Here is a 27,900-nt window from a genome sequence, read left to right on the forward strand (position 1 = left end):
GTGGGGTCTGTGGTAGTGGGCGGAGCTTGAGGTAAGAACTTGCGGCTGGGCTGGTGGGCGGGGCCTGAGCCCATGGGCGGGGTGGAACCTCAGCAAGGTCTCTCCATTGAGCGTTCAGGCAAGATAGATGGTTTTCCTGCCGGGTTTTGAGGTAAGCTTTCTCCTGCATCTTGAAAGGGATGGACTGACCGGACTGCACGGACCACGCAGGGACATAAGGTCCCATGGTCTGGCTCTTAAACGTGTCTTCACCCAGAGATCATGCTCTTAGTAAGGTTTGTGGGGACAGCAGACTTTTTTGTGAGTTCTTCTGCCTCTGGGTTTCTTCCCTTCTAAAGGGGGCAGCAAACAGTGCTCTCCAGAAGCCTGGTCGTTAGCACAGTCTTTCCTTAAGACGGAGGAAGGGGGAGATGCTGAAGGATTGACCTAGGGGCCTCAAGCATGGCAGGCAACTGGCCTACCCCTGAACTCTCCAGCTCCAACACTACTTTTAATTAAAGGATGTACACACCCTTGTAAAGTGTTTAAAATTATCCCTTGGCTTATCTTGTGCAGGAAATGTCTAGGGCTTTGGGCATTTTCCTCCTGAGGGAAGACTCTACCAAATCAACCCTCCTACCTCACCTCATGCAAGGCCGGGGCACTCTTCCCTCTCCACGCAGCCAGACCCTGTTTATTTATTTACCTGGAACATCTCCTATCGGGTTTGTTGTCCCAGTGTCCCACCTATCTTAACCCTTGTCCCAAAGTGGACTTTCAATTATATGGTCATCTTACTCACAAACCTCTTGGTTATAGCAATTAATTGAAAGATGTACTTCTTAAAAATAAAATGAGGGGGCCAGTGAGATGGCTCAGCAAGTTAAAGGTTCCTGATGTCAAACCTCCTGACCTGAGTTCCAGTCCCCAGGATCCATATGATGGAAGGAGAGAACCGACTCCCAAAAGTAATATCCACATGTACACCAGAACATGGGCATACCTACACACAGAGAGACACACAGACACACACACACACACACACACACACAATTTCCCCCCTTCCTCTCAAGTGGATAATTGCCTGGTTGAGAACCTCTGGACTAGGTGATTCTAGAAGCTGCCCAGTTAGGAAGGGGTGACTCTTACATTCACAGCCTGTAATGATCGACCCACAATTGTAAATTATGTGAAACTCAAAATTACCAACTCACCCGGTTCCCTCCAGACACAGGTCTGAATTCCATGGTCATTAGGTGCCCCTTGCCCTAACACTCAGCTCTCTTGTGCTACCACTTTGTAGTGTAATTATCCCCAACTACCGTGAGCTGCAGGAGCCAGGCGTAATACCTGACTCACAAAAGAAATACACACGGAGAGCTCATCTTCAGACACACGGTGTAACACAACTCTCAGACTCAGATCAAAATATGTGCCGAGGGCAGCACCTTGAGAAAAACAAAAGGATGACCATTTTCAAATTGGACGCTGATGTGGAAATATTGGTGGATGAGTACTGTAGGTATAATAATCCTAGGAAGAAATCAAGAAAAGGCCATGTTAGTATTTACCTGTAGACCACAAATAGTTGATGTTAAAGACCTTTCTCTTTGTAGAAGAAGTGATATGGGCCTATCTCTTTCTTTGTCATCAAGGGATGTGTCCCGGAAATACTTAAGTGCTTACCAACTAGCTGGTGATTAAAGTACCTCAAAATAGGACTTCTGTTTCCGTATTTATCCCCAGGTCCTTTCTTGTTACTGCTAGTTTCATCAAACACAGTTCTCTTTGATGTCTGTAATGCATGTAAGAATAGAACCAGCCATCCAAACACCAGAGGTTAAAGAGAGGTGCCTGAGGATGTGCCCCAATTCACAGGATGCTTGTCTAGTCTGTCCAAGGCCCTGAGTTCATTCCCCAGCACAGCATAAACTGGGTATGGTGCTACATGCGGATAGTCCTATTACTCCAGAGGTAGGGGCAAGACAATCAAAAGTCCCAAGTTATCTATCCTTGGCTACAAGGTGAGTTGAGGCTGGTGTGGGCTACAGGGGACACTGTCAACAATAAAATAAAACAGGCTAAAGACTACACAAGAAGTAGTTGTATTAACTTGAGAATTTATTTATCTAGCAATGTATTTATTTTGCAACTAGAAGAAAATAATAAGTACTTTTTTGGTAATTGAGAGCTACATTGAGGCATCCTTCAACTCCCTGTTTTCTGGCTCTCCCAGGAGATGTTAGATAGCCACCCAGTCGCTCAGATTTGCTTCAGCTGGAGGTTGAATAAGGGGTTCATATCAGTACTAATTCTAATCTGGGCATGATTTAAATTAGCTATAACAAATGGAGATTAATTTATAATTAAATAGAGAGTGGTAAAAAGAAAGCAACCAAATAAGACAACAAGTGTTAAAAGTATATTTTCCTATATTATTCTTCCTAACTTTCACTGTCCTCAAACTTGCAGTTAGCCCCCTGCCTATGCCTCTGGAGTGCTGGGATTCAAACATGCCCCACTGCACCCAGACCCATTGCTTTAAAAAAAAAAGTTTGTTACAGAATAGGCAACTCCTGCTTTTTTTTTATTTAACTCAAGACTCTCAAAAAAAATTCCAATTGGAAAATTTTCTTGTAGGGCCAGTGAGATAGCTTAGCAGTTAAAGAAAGCAGCTTGTTGCCAAGACTGAACACCTGATCCCTGTCCCTGAGCCCGACATGGTAGAAGGACAGAACTCATTCCCAGAAGTTGTCCTCTGGCCACACACAGGTTGCTGCATGTAAATGTCCACCCTGCCCCCCACAATAAAGAAACAAACAATTAAATAAATATTTTTTTTTAATTTAGAGAAAATTACCTATGGCTTTCTTTACTTATCTATTCATTTTGTAGATAATGGAACTAAAATGGACTCTAAAGAAGAGTTGTATGTTTGTGTTATACACAAAAGAGAAGGAAAGGAGGAAGGAGAGAAAGAGGAGGGAAAAGGAGGAGGAAAAGGAAGAGAGGAGAAGGAATGATAGGAGAGAGAGAAATGGATAACGATGCTAAGCAGAGAATATTTTTTTAAATGAATAAGCCATAATCTACAAACAGCTGAAGCATCATATAATCTTACAAAGGATGTAGGATGCTGAGTCTGAGGACTTAGCCCTACAGTGTTAGAAAGGCTGCTTGGTTTCCTTACCTGCAAAACAAGAATGCTAATAGCTAGGTTGTTTTTTTTAAAGTTGAGACAGTGACAGTCCATTGAGATAAGGTTTCAAAAGTGCCCTGTAAACTTCTCATCCCACAAATATGAGCCATTACTAGTAAGGGAAGAATATACCAGCAACTAAAGTCAACCATTTTGACCCAAAGAACTCTAAGAGTGGATTGGGAAAAACATTATATATATATATTCAGAAATAGTCAAGATTCATCACCTCCCATTAACAATATTGAGAATATGTGTGAAGGAAGTGGGGGGCGGGGGCAGGCTGATGCATGCCTATCATTTCAGCTGTTCTGAAGGTTGAGGAAGAATTAAAAGTTTAAGGCCACCTGGACAGTTTAGCCAGCCCATCAAAATAAAATAGAAAGGGGCTGGCATATTAGCTCAGTGGCAAAGTACCCAACAAAGACCCTTGGTTCAATCCCCAGTACTGAAAATCAATACAGTCTCGAAAGATCCAGCTGGAAAGTACCCAAACTACATGGCAGACATTAAATCCATACAGCAAATAAAATATAAGTATTGCTCAGGCTTATTATTAGCCTATAAATTGCAGATGAAAGATTGAGGGGGATAATATTTTATGGTTAGTAAGTTGATCAATACTAATCCAATAATGCTAAGGTTTGGAAGGTGGGAATCTGATCGATATGATACATTGACAAAGACAATGTAAATGTGCCTAATCACTTTGGGAGGAAAGTAAAAAAATCTAAAGTTGAAAATGTATGTATGTACACACATATGTGTGTCCTTATATAAATTCTTCACTCATAGGTATATATCCTTTCCTTTTTTTAAAAAAATGCTTGCAAAACTGTACTGGCAACATTGTGCTTGTAATAGAAAAAAATTACCAAAATAACCCAAGTGTTTATTTCAAGACTGTGAATAAATTATAGCACTCTGCTCAGATGACATACATTTTTAAAAAGGAACATACCATAACCGTGTGTTATCTGGGTAAGTTGGTATTTCACAGAATGAAGAAAGCTAATTTCAGAAGACTGCAGTAGATACAATTTTTTTTTTCATTTCAGCCACAGAGAATTGAAGCTATATTTTTGGTTGGAACCCATGTGATAAAAGTTTACATTTAACACAGAAGACAATGCTTTGAAGGGTATGTGTCTGAAGTGTTTCTCAAAGGCTCAAATGTTAAGGACTGGGTCTCCATTGTAGCAATGTTCAGAGATGTGGCTTTTAGCAGATGATTGGACTGTGAGTCCTCTCTCCTCATCATTCCATTGATTAATTTGATGGCTTACCATAGGTAGTGAAAACTTTAGGGGATGGGGCCTCATTGGAGGACTGTTGTAGAACATTATTTTAAGGTGTGTTACTTTTGTTTATGTTGCATTGGCTTAACTCTGTGAAGTTGTGTTACTGTGCTGTCTAAAACACTGATGATCTAATAAAGAACTGACCAATAGCAACGCAGGAGAAATGATAGGCGGGGCTGGCAGGCAGAGAGAATATATTGAAGGAGAAATATAAGAGGAGAGGAAGAAAAGGGATGAAGGAGTGAGGAAAGAAGTAGCCAGAGAAGGAGGAGGACTCCAGGGGTCAGCCCCACAGCTACACAGCAAGCCTCGGAGTAAGAGGAAGATTTACAGAAGTAACAGAATGGAAAAAGCCCAGAAGCAGAATATAGATGGGATAATTTAAGTTAAGAAAGCTGGCCAGCAACAAGCCAAACTAAGGCCAGGCATTTATAATTAAGTATAAGCCTTCGTGTGTGATTTATTTGGGAGCTAGGTAGCGGGTCCTCCATAAGAGCAAAAGAGCAAAAGCAACAACAGAGGACATAGGTAATTGGGGTGTAATCTTGGTGAATTTGGTTACTTTTCTGTTGCTGGGATAAAACAACAATGACCAAAAGGACTTGCAGAAGAATTTATTTTGGCTATGGTTCCAGAGGGAGAGTCCTTAATGGCGGGGTATGCATGGCTGGAGCCAGAAGCTGAGAGATCCCATCTTCAACTGCAAAGAGGAAGCAGAGTGAGCTAGAAGTGGGGCAAGATGATGCAAACAGCACTACACACTCTAACAAAAAAGCAACTTTGGGGAGAAAAGAGTGTATTCATATTATAGCTCCCAGTTACAGCCCATCATTTTGGGTAAGTCAAGGCAGGAATTTAGGTGGCTAGTCACGTCACAGTCTCTGTGATTTCCTATGTACATCAGCCCTGCTCTGTCTAGAAGACCTTGTTTCCTTTGTGTCCTCCATCCCTTCTCGCTCTTACACAAACTGTCTCCTCTTTTGCAAAGTTCCCTGAGCCCCGAGGGGAGAGATTTAACGGAGATTTAACTCTGTCCACTTAGGACAGAGTGTTCCAAGGTCTCTCACTGCACATTGTCCAGCTGTGGGTCTCTGTATTTATTCCCAACAACTGCAAGAGGAAGCTTCTCTGATGATGGCTGAGTGAGACACCGATCTTTAAGTAGAGCAGAGTGTCGTTGGGAGTCATTTCATTGCTAGGTTCCTCTAGCAGAACAGTACTATTACTGTATTTGATTTTCCCCTAGGTCCCTCGCCTGGATCAGTCTCAGATTCTTGACCACCTGAGCAGTGCCAGGCATGGGTTCCATCACATGAGTGGGTCTTAATTCCAATCAGATAATGGCTAGTTACTATGTGGAGTTGGTTTTCTCTTTCTACCTTCAGGTGGATTCCAGGGACCAAACTCAGGCCCCAGATTTGCAAGGAAAGAGCCTTTACCTGCTGAACCATCTCCCGAGGCCCCTAAAGTTAACATCTTTAAGGGTTTGCTAAGAACCTAAATGAGATTTGTAGCAGGAATCTTAGAGAGTCTTATTAATAAAATCAAACCTGATACCAGTTATTGGGGTGAATGCTGGAAGGTCAGAGAGACAGAACAAGCCACAGCTAACCTCACCTGGCCAACTTCTCAGCTGATCCTGTTTCCTCAGACTGGAAGCTTCTGTGTCCTCGTCCCAATGGCTCTCAGCTGAACTGTGCTGCTCGAAAGCCTGAAGCTTAACCAGCCAATGCTTCTTGTTTCTGGTCTTCACACCTTATATATCTTTCTGTTTTTGCCATCACTCCCTGGGATTAAAGGCTCACTTTCTGGGATTAAAGGCGTGTGTCACCATGCCTGGCTGTTTCCAATGTGGCCTTGAACTCACAGAGATCCAGAGGGATTTCTACCTCTGGAATGCTAGGATTAAAGGTGTGAGTGCCTGTGGTGGTATTTTACTTGTACTGAAATGTGATTTTAATTGTATGTTAATAAATAAAGTTGCCTGGGGGCCAGAGCTATAAGAGCCATAGCAAGTGCGTGGCGGCGGTGGCGCACGCCTTTAAGGACCTGGTGGGCGGTACATACAGGCAGTGACGAGGCAGTCACGTGTTTGGGTTTACAACCAATGAGAAGGCAGAACAGCTAGACTATATAAAGACATACACACAGGAAGTAGGTCCCTTTCAGAGAGCTCTCTTGACTGAAGAGGATCGCTGAAGCAGGAAGGGTGAGGCTCTTAGCTCTGACCTCTTGGCTTTCTTCTCTGAATCGGCTCTGTGTTTCTTATTTAATAAGACGGTTGGTTACATCTTCAAGTGCCACCATTTTCTAGCCTTTGTATCTAGTGGCTGTTCTGTCTCCGACCCCAGATAAGTTTATTAGGGTGCACAATATTTTGGGGAACACAATACCACCACAGAGATTGCTGCAAGTTTTTCAAGGAACATCCAGTGGTTCTCAGCCTTCCCAATGCTTTAATACAGCTCCTCATGTTATGGTGACCCCCAACCATAAAATTATTTTCATTGCTACTTCATAACTGTAATTTTGCTATAGTTATGAATCATAATGTAAATATCTGTGTTTTCTGGTAGTCTTAAGTGACTCCTGTGAAAGGGTTGTTCAACCCGCAAAGGAGTCGCGAGCCGTAGGTTGAGAATCACTGTGGTAGAAGCATGGTTGATAAGATAGAAGTCTCACCCACAGGATGCAGGAGGGTAGGATGTCTGAAGAATAAATAAAGAGTTTTGTCTGAGATTGAAAGGCCATGTTGGGAAAGATGAATTGCCACCCAAGGCTGGACATGTTCAAGCCTTAAGCCTGGACCATTGTTACTTTAACATCAAATGTCTATATGTGAAAAGAGTATTATTTCTATGTTAGCAATCATCATGGAAGATGTTGATTGTGCAGAATTCCTGCCTCTTTGCTGGTAGAAGGCTTCACAGACCCTAGGATGAGTTTTCTTCTTCCTTCTTGCGTCCCCATAATTTCCCTGCCCTTCTATCCTATACCTCATGAAACAGCCAAGTGAAATTTGGTGATAATAAATGGAATTGGCAAAAGTATTCACTTGGCAAAATAATGATACAGCTTTGGGACTACCTTGACTTGACATTTGATCTACTTCTAATACTTTCTTTTTAATTTGAAAACCGGGCACCATGCTATAATGCTTGGTGCAAAATAGTCGGCTATGTATGCCACAGCTTTAGTATATTGGGGAAGTGGCTGTCCAAAGGAGTTCACAAGAGGATGCGTTGTCCACAAAGTGGGGGCAAAGTTAAGACATACTGTTGTAGAATATTAGTTAGAGATGTGTTGCATTCTTTTATGCTGTGAGCATGAGTTTAATGATGCAAAGATGTATTGCATTTTTTTTTCCAAGACAGGGTTTCTCTGTGTAGTTTTGGTGCCTGTCATGGATCTCACTCTGTAAACCAGGCTGGCCTCGAACTCACAGAGATCCACCTGGCTCTGCCTCATGAGTGCTGGGATTAAAGGCGTGCGCCACCACTGCCTGGCTGTGTTGCATTCTTTTATGTTGCATTTGTTTAACTCTGTGAAGCTGTGTTACCTTGCCTGTCTAAAACAGCTGATGGTCTAATATAGAGCTGGACGGCCACTAGCAAGGCAGGAGACAGAAACAAGTGGAGCTGCCAGGCAGAGAGAATAAATAGGGAGAAGGAAAAAGGGAGGAGCAAGAGGGGAGAAGGAGAGAGGACCATAAGGGCCAGCCATCCAGCCACACAACTAGCCACAGAGTAAGAAGGAAAGAAAAGAATATAAAAAGATAAAAGCCCTGAGGCAAAAGGTAGATGGGATAATTGAAGTTAAGAAAAGCTGGCTAGAAACAAGCCAAGCTAAGGCTGGGCATTTATAAGTAAGAATAAGTCTCCATGTATTTACTTGGGAGCTGGGTGGCAAGCCCCCAAAAAGCAAAGAGTAAAAAACAACACAACAACAACCTCAACTACAGCATACAGAAGTTATTACTGCAAATGTGAACCTCCTTACACACTCTCCTGAGAAGTCAAGGGACATTACAACCAGGGCGCTCTTCATGGAGCTCTCAAGTCAGTCAGGGGTATACTTTGATGATTCAGCACTCTTCCTTCATCTATATAATGATGTAACAGTTCTAAGGGGACCCATGATCAAGTTCCTCAGCTTGTATTCACTGTCCTGACAGTAACTTTGTACTTCCTGGACTTTCTGTTAATCTTGGACTTTCACAATCACCTTTTCCCACTCAACCAAAGGAAGATCTCACTGCTTTGCTCCAGGCTATAAAGATACATCTGGAGCTGAAGGGATGATTAAGGTCATTGGTGCTGATGTTGCTATAGCAGTGAACCGGGAGCTTAATGCTCATGTTTATAAAAATGAAACCCAGATGTAGAATTGGAACGGAACCCTGTTGCATTCTAGCATAAGTAATATTTACTCATTGGAACAGAAATAGTCATAGGAAAAGGGATTTGTCTATTCCATAAAAAATGGGAAGGTGTATAAGATTTCAATTTATATAAATATGTTGCAGAAAAACACAGCAAGGTGGGCAATAAAAATCTCTTGTTCATAATGTATTTTACATTAGCATACATTTCTGGTGAAATACACATATTTTATAAGGAAAGGGAGAATGTAAAATATTGGGCCCAGGGATAAAGTTTTTTGTTTTTTAAATGAACGATAGTATCACCTCTTTCATTAAATACACTTACTACAAATAATGCTTACACTTTTAATACGATTTATTTTCACCGCACCAGGAATTGTGTCCTTTGTTACTATTAAAGCATATCTCTAATACATGGTCAATACCTAAAAGATAGTATGGGTAAAGTTCTTTTAATCTTTTATTAATATTTGCATATTTTTTGGAAACTGCTAATTTCAACCTCCCACTATAGCTGGATACATCTGTGGGTAGCAGAGGGCACCTGCCATGGAACCCAATCTGCCTCCTCAAATTCTTCTCCCATCCTGCTCCCCACAGCGATCTCCCACCAGCTTTCCAGGACATCCTCAACAGTTTGTCAGGGTAACATGTTCTTAAGCTGCATTGCTATTATGAATTAGGCAAAAATTAGAGAGATACAGCCTCTCTCCCTCATTTGGCTCTAGAAATATTCTCTTTATAGATACATACCACCTTTTTCTCCTCTGGAGTGTCTTTCCTATTTATGCCCTGGACTCTTTTATGTAAGATTTTGACTCAACTCCTTAGGTCTGGAAGGAGCAAAATAGACACCAATTGAAGAGTCAATGAAATGGCTCTGGGTTAGGGGACTTGCCTCTGAAACCAATGGCCCGAGTTCAACCCCAGGGACCCACATGATAGAAGCAGAGAACTGATACCACACCTCTGCTGATGCATGCATGCCCCCACCAGACACACAATAAATGCAATAAAATTGAAACTTATGTTCGAATTGTACTGAATTTAGAGGGGAATGAGATGCTTAGGATGATGAATATTTCCTTCTAGTTTTATTTATTATTATTATTATTATTAATATTGCCGTGTGTGTATGTGTGTGTGTGTGTGTGTGTGTGTGTGTGTGAGAGAGAGAGAGAGAGAGAGAGAGAGAGAGAGAGAGAGAGAGAGAGAGAGAGAGAGAGAGAGAGAGCAGGTGAGTGTGTATCACAGTGCCCATGTGAAAAAGACAGCTGTTTTTGATGCAGGGTCTCTCTTATCTCTGCTGTGCTGGGCTCTCCAGGCTAGCTGACCAGAGTGCTTCTGGGTAATTCCCATCTCTGCCTTCCATCTCACTGTGGGAGTGCTAGGATTACAGATGTGCCCCAATGCAAACCAACATTTTAAGAAATAGTTTCCGGGGGTGCAGCTCAGGTCATTGGGTTTCCAGAGCAACATCTTTGCTTGCTGAGGTGTCCTGCTGGCCCCACGGTGGTTATTTCAGTCTATGAACTGTAGGGAGTGGAGGAAACCCCGAATAAGTGAATTCGTATTTTGATGTGAGCACAGTATGTCAAAGATTCCAAGACCAATGGGCCCATGAGAAATTGGCAAAGCTGTTAACCTGTATGAGCCAGGCTCAAGAATAGCGAAGCTTTCCTTGTCTGTTTATGAACTGTTGACCAATGTATTTAAAGACTAGTGACTGTGGGTGGCTTCCTCCTCCTGGATGGCTACAGCCAGAGACTCCTGGCCTACAGAGACCTCCAACGGACACCATCTAACCCTTTCTTGTTTGCTATACCTAATAAACATTCTGAGGGTCTGGGCTGCAGGCAGTAGCTCTAGAGAACCCCACGTGACCCCAGCTTTGCTGTACATGTGTCTGTGTGTCTGTTCTTTCATTCCCTGGCCACCCCTAGCCAGGGTTCCAGGACCCAAGCCTCAAGGACATGGCAATGAACCAGATATATGTTGAAGATTTAGATCGTCAATGTATTTTGATAAAACTTTGTTTCCCCCACAAAGGCCTAAACGTATCTTCACCTGTGTCTCATTTCCTCTGAAAACTATCAAGTTTATATCAATAGTTGCACCTCTCGTGTATAACAGTATAATTTTTGTTGCTTTTAAAAGCCTTCCTAGATGTTTTTTAGGAACGTGGTGAGAAACTTCTTGTTATTTAGCCCAGGCTTCCCTGGAACTCTCCATCCTCCTGCCTCAAACTCCTGGGTGCTGGGATTACAGGCTTGCTCAACCATACCCAGGCTTCACTAATCATTTTGCATTCTTTTTTCTTGACCACTCATGTCTGTGACTTTCTTTTTATTTCTGTACTTCGTGATTGTTCTGTATCTGTCATCCTGGTATCTGTAGTTACTGAGGATATTAACCTGACGTCACTTCCTCTGGCATTTACTTACAGGGACTTGTTCCTTTGGGTTTTTTGACTATTGATTGTGTGTTCTATTTATCTGTTCACAGTTACTTATGAGAAGCATATACTTTTACTGGGGAGCCACAAGGCTATAAGATCAGTTAGCTAAGATTCTTAGATAAATATAAAAATATCACACTCATGGGCTGACAAGATGATTTAATGATTAAGCGTGTGTGTGCTGCTCTTGCAGAGGATCAGGGTTCAGTTCTCAGCACCCATTTCAGGTGGTACACAACTGCCTGTTACTCCAGCCCCAAGGGATCTGACACTGTCTTCAGGCACCTGCACACACACACACACACACACACACACACACACACACACACACGCGTCTCTCTTTCACATTCACACATACACACGTGCACCAGGGAATACAGGGTAGCAAAGATTCATTTTGAGCAAAACAGAAAAGAAGATATGTTCTGGGGGAGTAGAACCAAGGGTCATGAAGAAAAATGGACTGCAGAGTCCCCTCTCAGCTCAGCTCGAGGAAAATTCCCCTCCCATTGAGGTCAGAAGACCTCTATAGCATTTCCTCTATGAGAGTTCACAGCTACAGTCAGATTTCTCCTTTCTACATGGGAATAGTGCCTAAGCTGTTTCATAAACACGTCCCCACAGAGTACTGGACACACGGGGGCAGATGGCTTTCCTTGTTAAGTTCACACAGGTTTGGGGCTCAGAACACTTCCATACAGGAAGCACAAACCGTCCTGAGGTAAGAGCTACAGCGTGTCACTCAGGATCCTGAATGTGAGCTTCCTGTTCGCCCTCCACGGAGCTGAGTTTTCTCCTGCAGTTTGCAAATGCCTGTAACCCAAAGGAGGGGGAGTGGAGCGAGTGTTCTGTGCCTGTTACATAATTTGCAACATCTTAAAATAATTCCGGTGTGTTCTGCTTCGTCAGGGGGTTGCCCGTTTGGAGGCAGGCATTCTGTGAGATTTTAGCTGACGAACCATGGGCAGAAGAGGCTGAGAAAACAGGTTTAAAAGCAGGGAGGGGTGTGTTGGCTGTTGCAGTTTTCTTTGTCTTTATTCCAATGACAGGCAAGTTCCCGGACTGTGAATGGTGTGATAGCTCAAGTTGCAGAATGGGAGAACTAAAGAGTCGTCTTGGGGTGCATGTATGAGAACATATCCTTTGCTTTGAGCTTATGCATCGGAGGAGTTTCTGTGCAACAGCACTACCTGCCTCACCCCAAGGGAGGCAAGTCCGGCCCTGGTTTCATTTGGGTTTCTATGATCCACTTTGGCAAAAAGCAACTTATGGGAGAAGGGGTTCATTTTCACCCACAGTCCCTGGTTTCAGAGGGTTATTAGAGAGTTATTATAGAGAAGTCAAGGCGGCTAGTCACTGCACATCCCTAGGGAAGAGCAAAGAGGAACATACCTGAATGCTTAGTGCTCAGCTTGCTTCTTCGACCCTTAAATAATCCATGACCCCAAACCAGGGAATGGTGCTGTCCACTTTTAAGCAGAGCCCTCCCATATCAACGAAGGTAATCAAGAAAACCCCCACAGACATGCCCACAGGCTATCCTGATCTAGACAATTCCCAGACTCCCTTCCCATGTGACTCCACGTCGTGTCAAGATAAACAATTGAAGCTAACAGTCGGACGTCCCAAATGGGGAGAGGAAGGATTTCAGTGTGGTGTTAGCTGCAACTACCTAATAAGCATTTGATGGACCATCTCAAATCTGAACCCCAGTTTATTAACCTATAAAGTAGAACTGAAAGTTCTCCTGTCTGCTCCCCAGGCTTGTTTTGGGTGTCCTGTAAAGGTGTTTGAGAAATGTAAAGCATGTGCCAATACTTGCCTAGAGTGCCTCCTGCAACCTGGAGCTGGTGTAATCTCGTATGTTAAAGGCCAGCCTCACGAAGAAAACACCGGAGAATCTGCAAAACTCATGATCTCAGTGAGATAACTGTGGCATGAAGGGCTTGAAAAAATTCACCAGAGTGGAAGCGCTGCCATCCCAAACATCTCAATGACCACACACGCCCGCTCTGACAGCCCTCCTGCTTCCAAGATGCCTCAAAGCTTCTGAGACGCTATTATAAGTTAACCATTTGACCAATAAAAATAAAACCAAAGCCGATTTTAGGAGACAAGAGTTTGTTTCAGTGTAGAAAATATTCGCCCTTTGTGCTTTGTTACAGGAAAGCGAACACAGAACTGGCTTACCCACCACAATTTCTCCAGGCGAGCTTGCTAGACCACTTCAAGGTCCAAGTGCCTTTCCTTTAAGAGCCCCTGGAGGGGGCTGATCCTTGTCTCCCAGTGAGACCACCCTATTATAAAAAGCAAAAAGGAGTCTTGGAACACGCCTTTTCTATCATTTTCTGGCAAACAGAAGAACGGGAGAAGATGTCATGACTTCTTATAAGAATTTGGGAAGCCGGTTAGCAGGTTCTGCCTCGGTGACAGAGACTATAAACCCATCACTTCAGCTGTCAGTGGGGGAGGTAACACTGGGCCTTGTGACATTGTTGTTTTTGGCTTTCCATTTGCTGTGATATGAAATGTCCAAACAGGTCAGGCAGGGCCCCACGGTAATGCTCGGAAGTGCTGTGTTGATGGGCGCCACAGTAAGAATAACAATGGATAGTGAATAATTACACACCAAACCGTGTGCACCTCCTCTTACTAAACACCTGGAACAGATTACCCATCTCTCCTTTCTAATTTTGCACTTGGAAGTCTAAAAGATTCAAATTGTGTTTTGAGCTGTCAATAAACTTCACTGGCCATTTGGGTTCAAATTAGCTGTTAAGTAATTTTCTCTTAAACTGATGGTCTATATTTTTAAATTTTTAAAGCTGTACTTTATTTTTTATGCAGCAGTACAACTTACATATTAGATAACACTATAGAATAATTAATATAGTTTTAAACAGAAAGATAAAAGGAGAAAATTTCACGTTACAAAGTCCCTCCCACCAAAACAAATCTCTCTTTCTAAGTGGGTCAATGCGACAGATGTACTCAGTGGCTAATCATGTCTAATTCCTATTGTCCTAATGGCCAATGGAATTAAAAAGAAAGCCCAGCTTTCAAAATCACTGCCTCAAAGGAATATTCTTTTGAATTGCAAAATGGTTCTTGCTACTTTAATACCCAGAGAGCTGGATCTACTCATCTACCACAGGCGGGGGCGGGGGGGGGGGGGGGGAAGAGTGAGGAGGGGCTAGGGGGATGAGGGTGGGGGCGCGAGTTGGGAATCAACACACAACTGAAAGCAGGGAAAACTTAGCTTTATTTCCTCTCTGAGTTACAGTCTGAGGGCTAAATAAACTTCACTCTGCAGTTATGCCCCGGTTAGCTATTCAAGTGATGTTTTAATGCAAAATGAAAACTTGCTTGTTCTAATTCCTTCCTGCCAATTTACTCTGCCGTGAACATGATGATTTCATGTCTTCAAACTCTTTCTTGGTTACATAATAAAAGGTGACCATTCATTTTTAAAACATACATTAAAATTTCCAGTTGAAATAAGTAATCCTAGACTAAAAGAGCATCTAACAGCAACATGGGATTCTTCATCACTTGTGGTCCCAGTTCTGACCTTTGGAAAGGATGTCTCTGCAAGCTGGAGAACATAATCATCAGATAGTGCTCTTTATTGCTTCTAGTCCCAACATCTCAGCATTAGAGTTCCATTTGCTGTTGTGGAGACTGGCAGAGATCCCTTACCCTCAGCAAGCTTTAAGGGATCCTTCCTAATATGGAAATTCCACCATAATCATACCCTTGATTAACATTTGAAAGTGTTGAGCCAAAACATGCTTTCACAAAGTTATTATACCCTCAGATAAATAGTAAAGAAATATTATATGAGAGAGATCAAGAGATTACCCTGCTCAAAGACTTCCTTCCCAAAGTTCAGTATCTTGGTTGAAGTGAGCTTACCTGGCCTTTGTTTACAGGATTCTTAGTTCAAGGTAATTTTTGAAAGTATTTTTTCCCACACTTAGTGTGTGTGTGTGTGTGTGTGTGTGTGTGTGTGTGTGTGTGTGCGCACATGTGTTTGCCTGTGTAGGCCACAGTATTTGTGTGGAGGTCAGAAAACAACTGTGGGAGTCAGGAGTCAGTTCTGTCTTTCCATCATGTGGATCCTGGGGGTCCACTACACATCCTAAGGCTTGGAGACTGGTACCTTTACCTACCAAGTCATCTCTCTGGCCCCTAAATGCAGGCTTCTTTTGTGTAGTTCCACATATTTTGAAATATTCTGTGTAGTAACCATCCACCTGATTTCTATCTGAAAGCGTTGAACTAAAGAATGCTTATTAAGTATTCTTAGGATGCTACGGGGGTGCATCATTTTCTCCTAATGATCTCTACAAATAGGATACATTGGCAGCTTTGTTATCTGTTAGGAGTACTGATGAGCCATAAGACATCTTCAAGTGCCATCATTATATCTCATAAGAAAACATTCCAGGACATGTGCTGATGTGGCCCTTTGGGTGGCAGAATCGACCAGTGGGCATGAACTGGTAGTGGCTTCCCCCAGGGGCATTACCTCCCTGGGACTGTGGCCTTGTGTTCTCCTCTCGGCCTGAAGAGTAATGTATAGAAGGCTTCTACTGTGGTTTCTTTTTCCAGCTGTTGTTGGAGGCCAGACAGTTAAATGAGAAGGAAAGAGTGAAAAAGCAAAGATGTCCCTTGTGTAAAATCCACTGTGTCCCTTGTCTTTCTGCCTTACACACATACCTGTCAGCTTATACAACATTTTTTGATCTGCTGGTACCCAGTGGTCAGGATAGTCACAGGTCCAGGACTAGTAATGGTATAGCATCATCCATCACAGAAAAAAAATACATTCACTTGTCCTCTGACACAATATGTTTTTTTTTTTCCTTCCCGACAGTGGCAACAATTTTCAGGACCCAAGCAAAGCATTCACTTTTAAGAGAGATCTTGAACAATAGCCGCATCTGTTTCTCCAAAGCCAGCCGGGCTCAGCACCGCTGAATTCAGCTTCAGCTTTGAGTAGAAAAGGGCATTGTTAGAAGAATAACCAGACAGGCTTTCATCTGCTCAATTGCAAGGCTTTAATTTTTCAGATGTAAAGTATAGTAAAAAACCTTTCAACCCCCTACCCCCAACTCCATTCTCCTGTAAACTTTGTGAAATCCTGCATGTTGAACTAAATGATATTGAGAACCACTATTTCTTCCTGTGGCTACACTGCAGACTTCAAGCTAACAAGATTAATATCAAAAGGTTACATTGCACTAGGAACAATGTCTGATACCAGAGCAATTTGTTTAAAAAATGAGGTAGCATGTCTGAATCTGCTGTTATGGTCATGATATTTATGCTTGTGAGAATGAAGTTATTCATTCCAGAATGGTAACAAGATGTCTTTCATGTATCATCAAGATAACTTATGTCAAACACTTGGCAAAATTATTGAAGCCATTTCAATATTACTAATTTATTACAAATATCTTGCAAGAAAAACCAGTAGACATTAATTAATGATCAATTAAGATGGACTCTTCCTCTTGGCTCTCTCTCATTTGACTTCCTAATAACCAGTTTGCTTTTTTTCCCCTGACATGGGTCAATATGAAATGAATCCAAGTCGTTTCACACTTCCATTTTCTAATAAACTGAAACTCTTTAAAGAAATTAGTGATTCTCTTGCAAGTTCTTAATCCTTCTGGATGTTATAAATCATGTTTTTATCCCGTAGATTTTACATACTCATTTTCTCTTTAATTACTGCACACTAACTGGATAGTTTCTGGGGGTAATTTTTATTAGTTCTAAGACATTTTAAAATGGACTTATTCTAAAATTAATCATATTTGACTTTATAGTACAAACATCCCCTCATTATTGCGCTACTGGTTAGAGGAAACTAATTTTCAAAATGTTTAACTAAAAGCATAAAATGGAGGGCATTAATCTTTAATTTCTTAATCATTTTGGCCCTCTTTTTTTGTTTGTTTTGACTCAATATTTGGCACACAAAGCTCCCGTTAATTTAAGCTAGATTCTGGGAGGTTAAGAATCTAATTCTTTGATGTTTTTTCCTCAGCACGGGATCCAAGAGAGTCTTGTTATCCAGTGCACTACAGCAGTGGGATACATTTGAGCAAGAGTTAGACCTTTGAACCGTCAGCCTATTGAAGGGATGCTGGGCCTGGGACGAAGGGTTAAGCCTTTCCTGTGGTTGCTGTGGAAGTTACGCATCCCGGTAATTTACCACTTCACTTAGCAATTGCTAAGTTATAAGTGAATGTTAAAATGGGGGAGGAAAAGAAGCAAAAATAACTACAGAACAAAGATAAGCAGGGTCATTGTCCTGGGGACACAATCTGTTTTGGAAAATTCCACCGTGCAGTTACTTTCTTAATGTACAGATTATCATTTAATTTGATTGGGGGGAGGGGTCTATTCTTCTTTCGCTTCTGTTATTGAAAAGTCATATTTTTTCCCCAGTGGTTTCAGCATGGTTGCTTACATACTCACACATTGATTATTTCTCTTGGCCACAGTACAAATGAGCTGGAAGCAGATTCTCTCCTTGAGTGTCTCCTTCCCCCCTTCAGCATTCACTCCATTGAAAACTGGAATTCAGTGCCAGTGTGGTCCTGCAGGTCTGTAATCCCAGCCCTTGGGAGGTGGAGACTGGAGGTCCTGTAAGTAAGGTTATCCTTAGGTACATAGTGAAGTTGAAGCCAGCCTGGACTACATAAGACCTCGTCTCAAAACAAAACAAAACAAAACAAAACAAAACAAAACAAAACAAAACAAAACAAAAATAATAAAATTGAAACCTTAGGGGGGCTGGAGAGATTGCTCAATGGTTTAAGAGCACTGGCTGTTCTTTTAGAGGACCTGGGTTCAGTTCCCAGCATCCACATAGCAGCTCACAACCACTTGTAATGCCAGTTCCAAGGAATCCAACATCTTCTGGCTTCCACTGGATACCACATACATGTGACACACAGACATACACTCAAGTACACACATATGCACATAGTAGAAAATTGAAGAAAAATAATTTTCCATTTGTAATAATATCTTTTCCAAAATATTATTCTTTTTCATAGCTGTTATGATATGAAGGAAGAAGTAGACACTCGGTACAGAGGACAACAGCAGATGCCCCTAATGCTGCCTTGGGTATTTTGTTTTGCAATCATGGCGTCTAGTGTTTAGTATGTTTTATTTTATGTAATCCTTATAATACAAAGCAGGTACATACGTAGAAGGAAACTTGCTCAAATCACCCAGCTGCACCTCAAATATCCTGACTGGAGCTGCAAGCAGATCTATCTCATTCTGTAGCCAACTGTGTCGGATTTTCAAATGGAATAGAATGGGGTAAAATGGAACAGATTTCGATTGTCAACTAGCCTGTCTCATCATCAGCAAGCTCTGGCTTCCCTAGAAGACTAGCATACAAAATTCAGTCAAGGTCATTGCCACTTTAACAAGCGCAGCCTTTTTTTTCATTTCTGAGAACTCACCAGAATGGCAACTATCATCTGTATTTCCAGCCACATTCTGATCACAGTGACTGGGGTAATCTCTAAGAACTGGGGACATGTCCTCTGTAACTTCCCTCTCCTGCTAAGTCATCAGGGTCCATTCATGTCAGTACAGAAACCTTTTCCAACCTACACAGGCAAATCCATTTTGCCTCTACCCAATTCCAAAGTGGTTTTCACATTTTTTAAGGTAGTATAGAAACATCCACTACTAATACCAATTCCAGTATTAGTCTGTATGTCTACTATAATAAAACCTTAAGGAATTTAGAAGTCATACAGAATTATTTTTTGGAGCTGGAGTCCTGCAGGCCCATGTCCAAGTTGTAAGCAGATCTGGTGTCTACTGAGGATCTGTTTTTTATTGGCTGTGCTTTCTCTCTGTTCTCAGATGATGAAAACAAAGCAGCTCCTTTTCTTTATTTTATAAGGATGTTAATTCTATCCACAAGGGTGGAGCCATCATCAATCACTTCCCCCAAAGCCTCACCTTAATCCAATCATCACATTGACTATTAGACATGAGCTGGGAAGGTGGCCCATCAACATTTAGACTTCAGAGATTACATTGATTAAAAATAATGGCTACTAAATTAATATTTTATATTATGGTTGTAAAGGCAGTCATAAGATTTTTGAGACATGCACATTTCTGAAACACTAGAAATTGTTAACAAAATTCAGACTTTTTCAAATTAGGAAAGGAAATTAGTAGGTTTTTTTTTTAACTAAATGCCTTGTGATGCCAAAATGTTCTTTTCTTTAATTCATTCCTCAGTGATTGCAGAGGTAACTTGACTCCTTAATCTTGGGACTTTTAAGTTAACCTACAAATATGGCAATAGGCAGATAGTCCTCCAGCCTGGGTTGGTTTGTTTGAATTTACAATCCTTCTGTTTCTGTCTCCTGAGAACTGGAATTGCAGTGATAGGCAACCATGTCTGACTCCAAGTTGGGTTTTTAAATGACAATTTCAAAATCACTTGAAAAATATTTAAAATGTGAAATGTAACTGAAATATTTGTGGACCCCAGAGTTGATGGAATAGTTTTTTGCTCTGTTCCCTTAATAGAAGATAAGGGGCTTAGTAATAGTGTTGTAAGTTGATCAATATATCTATTCAATTGATATGAAAATGAAAGCATTGTGGTTGTCTCTGTATACTTAACTTAGTAATTAATAACTTAAATCACTCTTTCTTTAAAAGTTAAGCTGTTAAAAAAGGAGGCAAAGCCTAAAACTACTAGAAAGACATGCTTAAGTATTTTTAATGTGTTATTGTGACAACTACGATGATCTAAAGAGAATAATTTGATGAAGTCTCACACCTGTCATGTGACTTCAACACTAGCCACCCATAGCCAATCTTCTTTCATCCCCTCCTCCAGCCCTCACAGTCTATCCCAGACAACATATCCTTTCTTCCGAAGTCCTTCAGTGGGCTCTCTGATAGACAAACTTTTTTAGAAGCCATGACCTCAATCCCATAATTCCAATAATGTCCTACTGTCAGCTACCTGGTAAGTGAGGGCAGAATTCTCACATCCCATCATTTTATACCTCATGGGAGTCAAGTTCAAAACACAGCTCACATAGTTCAGTGAGCCAATGGCTTTTTAGGAAAAAAACCAAAAATAAAAACAAAACAGGTTATCTGGTCTGTAGTACAGCTCAGGTTCGAGACTTTTTTTTGATTGTGTCTCTGTACTGGCTGGTTTTATGTGTCAACTTGACACAAACTAAAGTCATCAGAGAGGAAGGAGCCTCTCAGTTGAAGAAATGCCTCCATGAGATCCAGCTGTAAGGCATTCTCTTAATTAGTGATTGATGGGGTAGGCGCCCAGCCACTGTGGGTGGTTCCATCCCTGGCCTGGTGGTCCTGGGTTCTATAAGAAAGCAGATTGAGCAAGCCAGTAAGCAGCTCCTCTCCATGGCCTCTGCATCTGCTCTTGCCTCCAGATTTCAGCCCTGCTTGAGTTCTGGTTCTGACTTCCTCCAATGATAGACTGTGATCGGAAATGTAAGCCAAATAAACCCTTTCCTTCCTTGTAGTTGGTATTTTCTTTGGGTCACCAACCAACTCCCAAATAATGACACAGAGAGTTCTGATTAATTGTGGATGCTTGGTTTTGCTTAGGCTTGTCCCACTAGGTCTTTTAATTTAATCTGTTTCTATTAATCTAAATTTTGCCTAGGGACTTGTTACCTTTCTTTCATTCTGGATGTCCCACTTTCCCTGCTTCCTCCATGTCTGTCTGTCTGGTCCCTGGTGTAATGTGGTGGTATTGTGTTCCCCAAAATATTGTGTACCCTAATAAACTTATCTGGGGTCAGAGAACAGAAAAGCCACTAGATACTTAGGATAGGCAGTGGTAGCACACGCCTTTAATCCTAGCATTCCAGAGGCAGAAATCCATGTGTTCAAGGATACAGCCAAGCATGGTGACTCATGCCTTTAATCCCAGGGCAGTGGTGGTAGAAAGCAGAAAGGTATATAAGGTGTGAGGACCAGAAACTAGAAGCATTTGGTCTGGTTCAGCATTTGGCTGATTAAGCTTTTATGTTTCGAGCAGCACAGTTCAGCTGAGAGCCATTCGGATATGAGGACACAGAGGCTTCCAGTCTGAGGAAACAAGATCAGCTGAGAAGTTGGCCAGGTGAGGTTAGCTGTGGCTTGTTCTGGTTCTCTGATCTTCCAGTTCATCCCAATACCTGGCTCAGGTTTGATTTTATTAATAAGAACTTTTAAGATTCCTGCTACATCGTGTCCCTGGTATCTCCCTGGTGTCTCTTTTTCTTTCTTCCTCTGAGCCCAAATTCTTCCACCTATTTACTCTCCCTGCCCAGAAGTCCCACCTATACCTTCTCCCTCACTATTGGCTGTTCATCTTTTTGTTAGACCAATCAGGTGTCTTAGGCAGGAAAGATAAAAACAGCAACACAACCTTTACATAGTTAAACAAATGCGATACATCTTTGCATAGTTAAACAGTTATTTCACCACACTCCCCTACTTGCTTTTTGGTCATGGTGTTTCATCTAAGCAATAGAAATCCTAACTAAGTCTCCAAACTACCTATACTCTGAATTTCTTAAAGATTGGTATTAGAATTAAAAGTAATAGTCTTCTATTGGAGTAATTTTTGTCCCTCAGGAAAGTGTCTAGAGGCATTTTGGGTGGTCACAGACGGGAGAGGTGTTACTGACATGTAGAGAGGAAACCAAATTAGCTGCTGCAGGTCCCACAGTGCTCAAGACAACTCCCTAAGACTTGGGCCCTAAGGAAATTCCCCAGCCCAAAGTGTCAGCCTTAACGCCTTGCACAAAGAACCATTAGTCAAAGTTCCACTAAGAACCATCCTTACTGAAGAGTCAGTGGACCCGAGAAACTCTTGAGGCATGGTCAACCTCAGCTTTTGATCACTCCCACCTCCCCACCCCCACTTTTTTTCAGTTTGTCTACATATTTTACCATTCTTTAGATTTTAGGTACTAATTGACTAACATCAGTTGCAATCATTTCACAAAACATTTCACTTTTGTTTTTAATTGTGTGTGTGTGTGTGTGTGGTGTTTGGGATAGGTATGTGCAAGCATTTGCAGGTCCTCTCAGAATTCAGAAGAAGGCTTGGGATACCTTGGGACCAGAGTCAAGGGTGGTTGTGAGTTATTAACCGTGGGTACTGAGAACTGAACTCAGGTCCTTTGCAAGAGCAGTGTGTGTTCTTAACTGCCAAGCCATCTCTTCAGCCCCTAATTTTTAATTATATTTCAGCATAGAGGCTGAAATATATCATAGGTGGAAAAACTGTGGATGAATAAGGAAGGTCCCAAAGTGCAAATAGAATTAACCTTAGCTCCACAACCAAATTATGTTTTGACTAAACTAAAATAGTCAGAAAAGTTGGCATTCTCAATGAGATTAAGATTAGGGTATGCTTATTATATATATTAGGGTAAGTCTCGTTTTCTTAACTTCTCATTCCAGATTAGTTCAACTAGCCCAGTAAACTCCCCCTGGTAAAACTGTTAGGAAAATTGAGAAAATGAGGTACTTATAAAATTATCTACATTTTTTTTCAAAAAAAATGGTGTGAAAGGCAGTAAATGTGCCTCTCACATGTACAGCTATAATTACGTTTGAAAATAGCAGCCATCTGTCCTGTCTTTGAAAAAATAAAACCGCATTATTTAGGGAAAAATGGAAAGGTTTATCTAATTTATAATGGTTCAAGTCATTAAAAGTTAGTCACTTAAAATACACTAAAGGAATTCATTTTTTCTCGGCTCAGGCTGGTTTATTATTTTTTTAGAGAACATGTTTAAGTCCTAGTATTCTGGTCTTCAGAGCACAGCTTTCAGTTCCATGCTTGCTTTGTAAAACCATCTAGGTTTTTCATGTATTTTATCTAGTGTGTGGGGTGTGTGTGTGTGGTATGTATATGCATGTGTGTACATGTGTATGTGTGCATCCATGTGTGTAGTGTGTATGCACATGTCTGTGCTTATATGTGTGTGTGGTGTATATGTGCATGTGTGTGTGTGGTGTATGTGTGTGCATGTGTGTGTGTATGTATGTGTGTAGTATGTATATGCATGTATGTGTGTGCATGTGTATGTGTATGTGGTGTGTATGCATGTGTGTGTGTGTGGTGTATATGTACATGTGTGGTGTGCATATGTGTGTATGTGGTGTGTAGGCATGTGTGTGTGTGGTGTATATGCACATGTGTGGTGTGCATATGTGTGTGTATGTGTGCCTGTGTGTGTGTATGTGTGTGTATGCATGTGTGTGTGTTTTTGTGCCCATGCCATGGTGTCCATGTGGAAATCAGAGGACAGCCCATGGGAGTCAGTTCTCTTATTTTTCCTTGTTGGCTCTGGGGGTCAAACTCAGGTCATCAGGCTTGGCGGTAAACACCCACTCAGCTATCTCTCTGGCCCTTAAAATTATCTTTGAGAAGAGAAAAAGTGGCCAATAGAATGGCACACACTTAGAGAATGTGTAGTGGGCAAAAGAGTATGTTACTCTTAAAATATTTTAAACTCAAAGATGGAAAACAGGATAAGGTGAAGAACCATATGAAATATGAAGTAATTTTATTTTGAAATTAACATCAAAGCCCCGGCTGTGAATTAACAACTCAATTATTCGCTCACTGCATATGTTAATGGCTTCACTCAGCCTACATTAATGTATTGGCCCACCTATATGAACGTAATAAAATCACCCTTTATTATGAAAATGAACTTGTATAACTATGTATTTATTTGGTGATAGTGTCCTAATTTGTAAGAGATTGCTTTTGAAATATTTTTAACTTTATAATAAAAACATAAATTTAAAAATATTGTTTGACATGTGATTGCCTGCAAAGGCCAGAAACTTAACTCCAAGAACATTAACTAATGATTAAATAAGACTCCAGTGATCCAGCCATTGGATCCCTGTTAATGGTCTTCCTTCCTCTACTAACACTTTTCCCCTTGATGAAGAGCTTGGCTTTCACTGTGGAGATGGGAATATGACACACCCGCCCTACCATGCTTCCCTTGCAGCTATCATATAGGCACACAAGCCAGTGCCAATTAATGAAACATAGGAGACATCTGCTTAGGACCCTTGTATAGATTTTCCTCCTTGATTAAAGGAGAAAGGCCTTTAGGAGGATCTAGTTTTATTGGGTATAACTGCATGAGGATATGATGCTATAGAGATTGCATAAGAAGTGTGGGCCAAGAACTGATTTATTCTTCTGAATCGATGCTAGAAAAATCTATGACTGCTCCTTGCTCCATGAGGAAAAGAAATGTTCTTTCTTTTCCGTGTGTGTGTGTGTGTGTGTGTAAATGCACATGTATGTATATGAATGTGTGTGTACATGTGTGTATATGTGTGTGTGTTTCAAGAATATTCCTGAATTGCCTTTTCTCTTACTCTTTTTGAGACAAGGTCTCCCAGTCAAACCCAGAGCACACCAATATGGCTAGTCTTGCAAGCTTGCTCTAAGGATTCCCTGATTCTGCTTTGCATTACAGGCATGCACGCCCACAAAGCACTTACACAGACTCTGATATTCATGCTCTTATCACTTCATGCTTTAACCACTGAGCCATCCTCCCAACTTCAATGTTCACTTTTGATGAAATGTTTTATTGTGTGTAGTCAAAAGCACTCTCACCTTGCAGACAAAAGGCATGACTAGCTTCAAAGGATTAAGAAACTCACTGAACGTTTCTCTATACTGCTTGGTGCTGGCTTCATTGCTGGCCCTGTGAAGGTTCAAACTAACATCCTGTTCCAGTTTCAGGTCAAGAGAATATCCCACAGAAAAATCCCCAAAGCAGGCCCAGAGTTCATCCTGTCACTTGACAAGTTCTGCACTCTGTACAGACAGCATCCTCTGGCAAAAGGGGCACCACACATAATGATCCGGTCTCCTGGCCACTGCCAGGGCTAGCAATGGCTTCTGTCCCACCCAACACACACAGAGTCGGGTGATTGGCCAGTGGAAAAGGCAGGCGGCTGCTGTACAGACAAAAAGAGTAAGTAAATGGGACCCAGATGTTCAGTGCAGTAATGAAAGCAAATGAGTGTTGACATAACTCACATACAGGATGTAAAGTGACGAAGAATGTCACGAGCAGAGAAACTTCAGTTCTACTGGCCGGCTTTTATAAAGAAATCCATCTGCAGAGATGCACGGCCAAGCCCCAGGTGGAGCTCCGGGAGCCCAATCGGCGCGAGAGAGGAGGGACTGCATGAGCGAGAGATATTGAGACCATGATTGGAAAAAGCACAGGGACAAATAGCCGAACTAGTGGAAACGCATGAACTGTTTACCAAGGGCTGAGGAGCCCCCATGGAATTGGACCAGGCCCTCTGGATAAGTGAGACAGTTGACTAGCTTGAACTGTTTGGGAGGCCCCCAGGCAGTGGAGCCGGGATCTGTCCTTGATGCATGGGATGGCTTTTTGGAGCCTGGGGCCTATGCTGGGACACTTTGCTCAGCCTTGGTGTAGGGAGGTGGGGACTGGACCTGCCTCGGCTGAGTCTTCCAGGCTGGACTGACTCCCCAGAGGAGACCTAGCCTTGAAGGAGGTGGGAATGGGGGATGGATTGGGGGCGGGGAGGGCTGGGGGATGGGAGGAGGGAGGATGGGGGAATCCGTGGCTGATAGGTGAAATTAAGTTAATTATAAAATAAAAATATTAAATAAATTTAAAAAAAGAAAAGAAAAAAGAAATCCATCGCTGAGCTCCAGATATACTCTACCATGTAGATGCTGGGGATATGGAAATGAAGGCATGCAGCGTCGTTTCTTCCAACGTGATGAAGGAGACAAGCGAAGACAGTGATGACAAAGTGGATAAATGTCCTGCACACCACACATCACGGTTTTGCAGAGCAAAGGTAGAAAAAGGACTGTCTCAGCTTAGTGTCCCATAGCTGTGACAAAGTACTCTGACAAAAACAACTTAGTGGAGAAAGTGGTCTTGTAAGCCCACAGCTCAAGTTCAAGTGGGGAACTCAAGGCATCAGGAGCTGGAGAAAGCTGGCCACACCGTGTATATAACTGGGATACAGAGAAGTGGATACATGCTTGCTAGTTCTCATCTCTCTCTCTCTCTCTCTCTCTCTCTCTCTCTCTCTCTCTCTCTCTCTCTCTTTCATTCAGTTCAGGACTCCTGGTCCAGGGAATGGTCCAACCTACAATCAAGAGGAGTTGTCCTATATCATCAACTAATGTATCAAGATATCCAATCCTGGGTCCTGTCCATCTGAAAGCTGACACTAACCATCACAGAGGCATTGAAGCCAATCTAGAGTGACAGAAAGTTGGTACAAACCTTCCAAGAATAGGAAAGATGACAACTGGGTAGTAGGTAGTTGCAACAACTGGTAGTATATGACAGGCAAAAGGAGAGGTTAATTCTAGTGCCAACCCTACCAGTGGCTAGTCATGAGTTCTTTAAATAAACTGCTGGTAGTAGTGCAAGGATGGCCTTTTAATGAGTTCCTAAGTTTTTTTTCATATTTTTAATCTAATTATTATTTATGTTATATATGCATATGTATGTGTGTGCACGCATGCATATATGCACATGTAGGTGACCCCAGAGGCCAGAAGAGGGTGTCAGATTGATTGGAACTAGAGTTACAAACTGCACCACCATGTGGGTACTGGGACCCAAACCTGGATCCTCTGCAAGAGCAGTAAGTGCTCTTAACCCCTGAGCAGTCTCCCCAGCTCTGGAGTCTCACTACTACCTTACAAGTTCTTGGCACAGATCGGTCCAATTCATACAACAGAGACCTAAACACCCAGCGTTTGATTTTGATCAATCGTGTAATTAAGTGACAACCGGCCCGGTTTTCTAATTATTTCTGGAAGAGATCACCTGAGTGCAGCCACTGAGAGTAAGAGGCCACAGAAACGGTCATGTTGGGAGCACATCCTGAAGTGAACAACGTCATCTCTATGGTGATGTCCTACTCTTTCCCAGTCAGCCATTCCCCAGGAAGCCCTGCTGTTCAAGTTCAGAGGTGAATTAGCAGTCATTTCTGTGTTGCTTTGCTTCTCTGAGATATAGTTTGGAAACAGTCAAGTAATTAAAGCCAAAACTCAAATCATCTTGACTTTCTTTTCTTCATATAAGGCTTCTGGGGTTCATTCACTCATCTACCCAGATGCTAGGATGTTCGTAGGTAGGTGTTACAAGTGGAATCTGACTTCCTGAGCCCCCACTGTGCTCACAGACCATGTGTAAAGTATATACAGCAAAGCCATAAAGTGAAGGGGAGACAGTAAGGGGACTGAAGCTACCAAGGTAGACTAGAGATGCACAAAGGTTTCTCCTGGGATGGTTCCCATGGCGAGAGGTTCAGAACACAAGTCAGATGGCAGTTCGTCTGGACCTGTTCAAGATGCATCACTTCTTCTTTGAATGCCTTTCATTTAATAAATTTTGATTTATTCTTCATCCTAACTTTTTGTTTTGTTTTTCAAGACAGGGTTTCTCTGTGTAGTTTTGTGCCTGTCCTGGATCTCGCTCTGTAG

The 27,900-nt window shown here is 41.9% G+C and overlaps 1 long non-coding RNA gene across 4 annotated transcripts; it reads left to right on the plus strand.

The window, feature by feature from the left end:
* The first annotated feature begins 56 nt into the window (after positions 1 to 56).
* LOC128114634 (uncharacterized) lies at positions 57 to 27,829 on the plus strand. 4 transcript variants are annotated; one of them, XR_008219846.1, is made up of 7 exons: positions 57 to 151; positions 17,380 to 17,538; positions 20,798 to 20,858; positions 21,412 to 21,495; positions 25,144 to 25,384; positions 26,122 to 26,252; positions 26,523 to 27,829. It is a non-coding gene; the product is annotated as an uncharacterized LOC128114634 (long non-coding RNA). The 4 variants fall into 4 exon arrangements; XR_008219844.1 differs by having other exon boundaries at positions 20,798 to 21,495; XR_008219845.1 differs by lacking the exon at positions 20,798 to 20,858 and having other exon boundaries at positions 26,518 to 27,829.
* Positions 27,830 to 27,900: the final 71 nt, after the last annotated feature.

This window comes from Peromyscus californicus, unplaced genomic scaffold (genome assembly GCF_007827085.1).
Source record: "Peromyscus californicus insignis strain IS unplaced genomic scaffold, ASM782708v3 Scaffold_19__1_contigs__length_69161282, whole genome shotgun sequence".
Classification (NCBI taxonomy): Eukaryota; Metazoa; Chordata; class Mammalia; order Rodentia; family Cricetidae; genus Peromyscus; species Peromyscus californicus.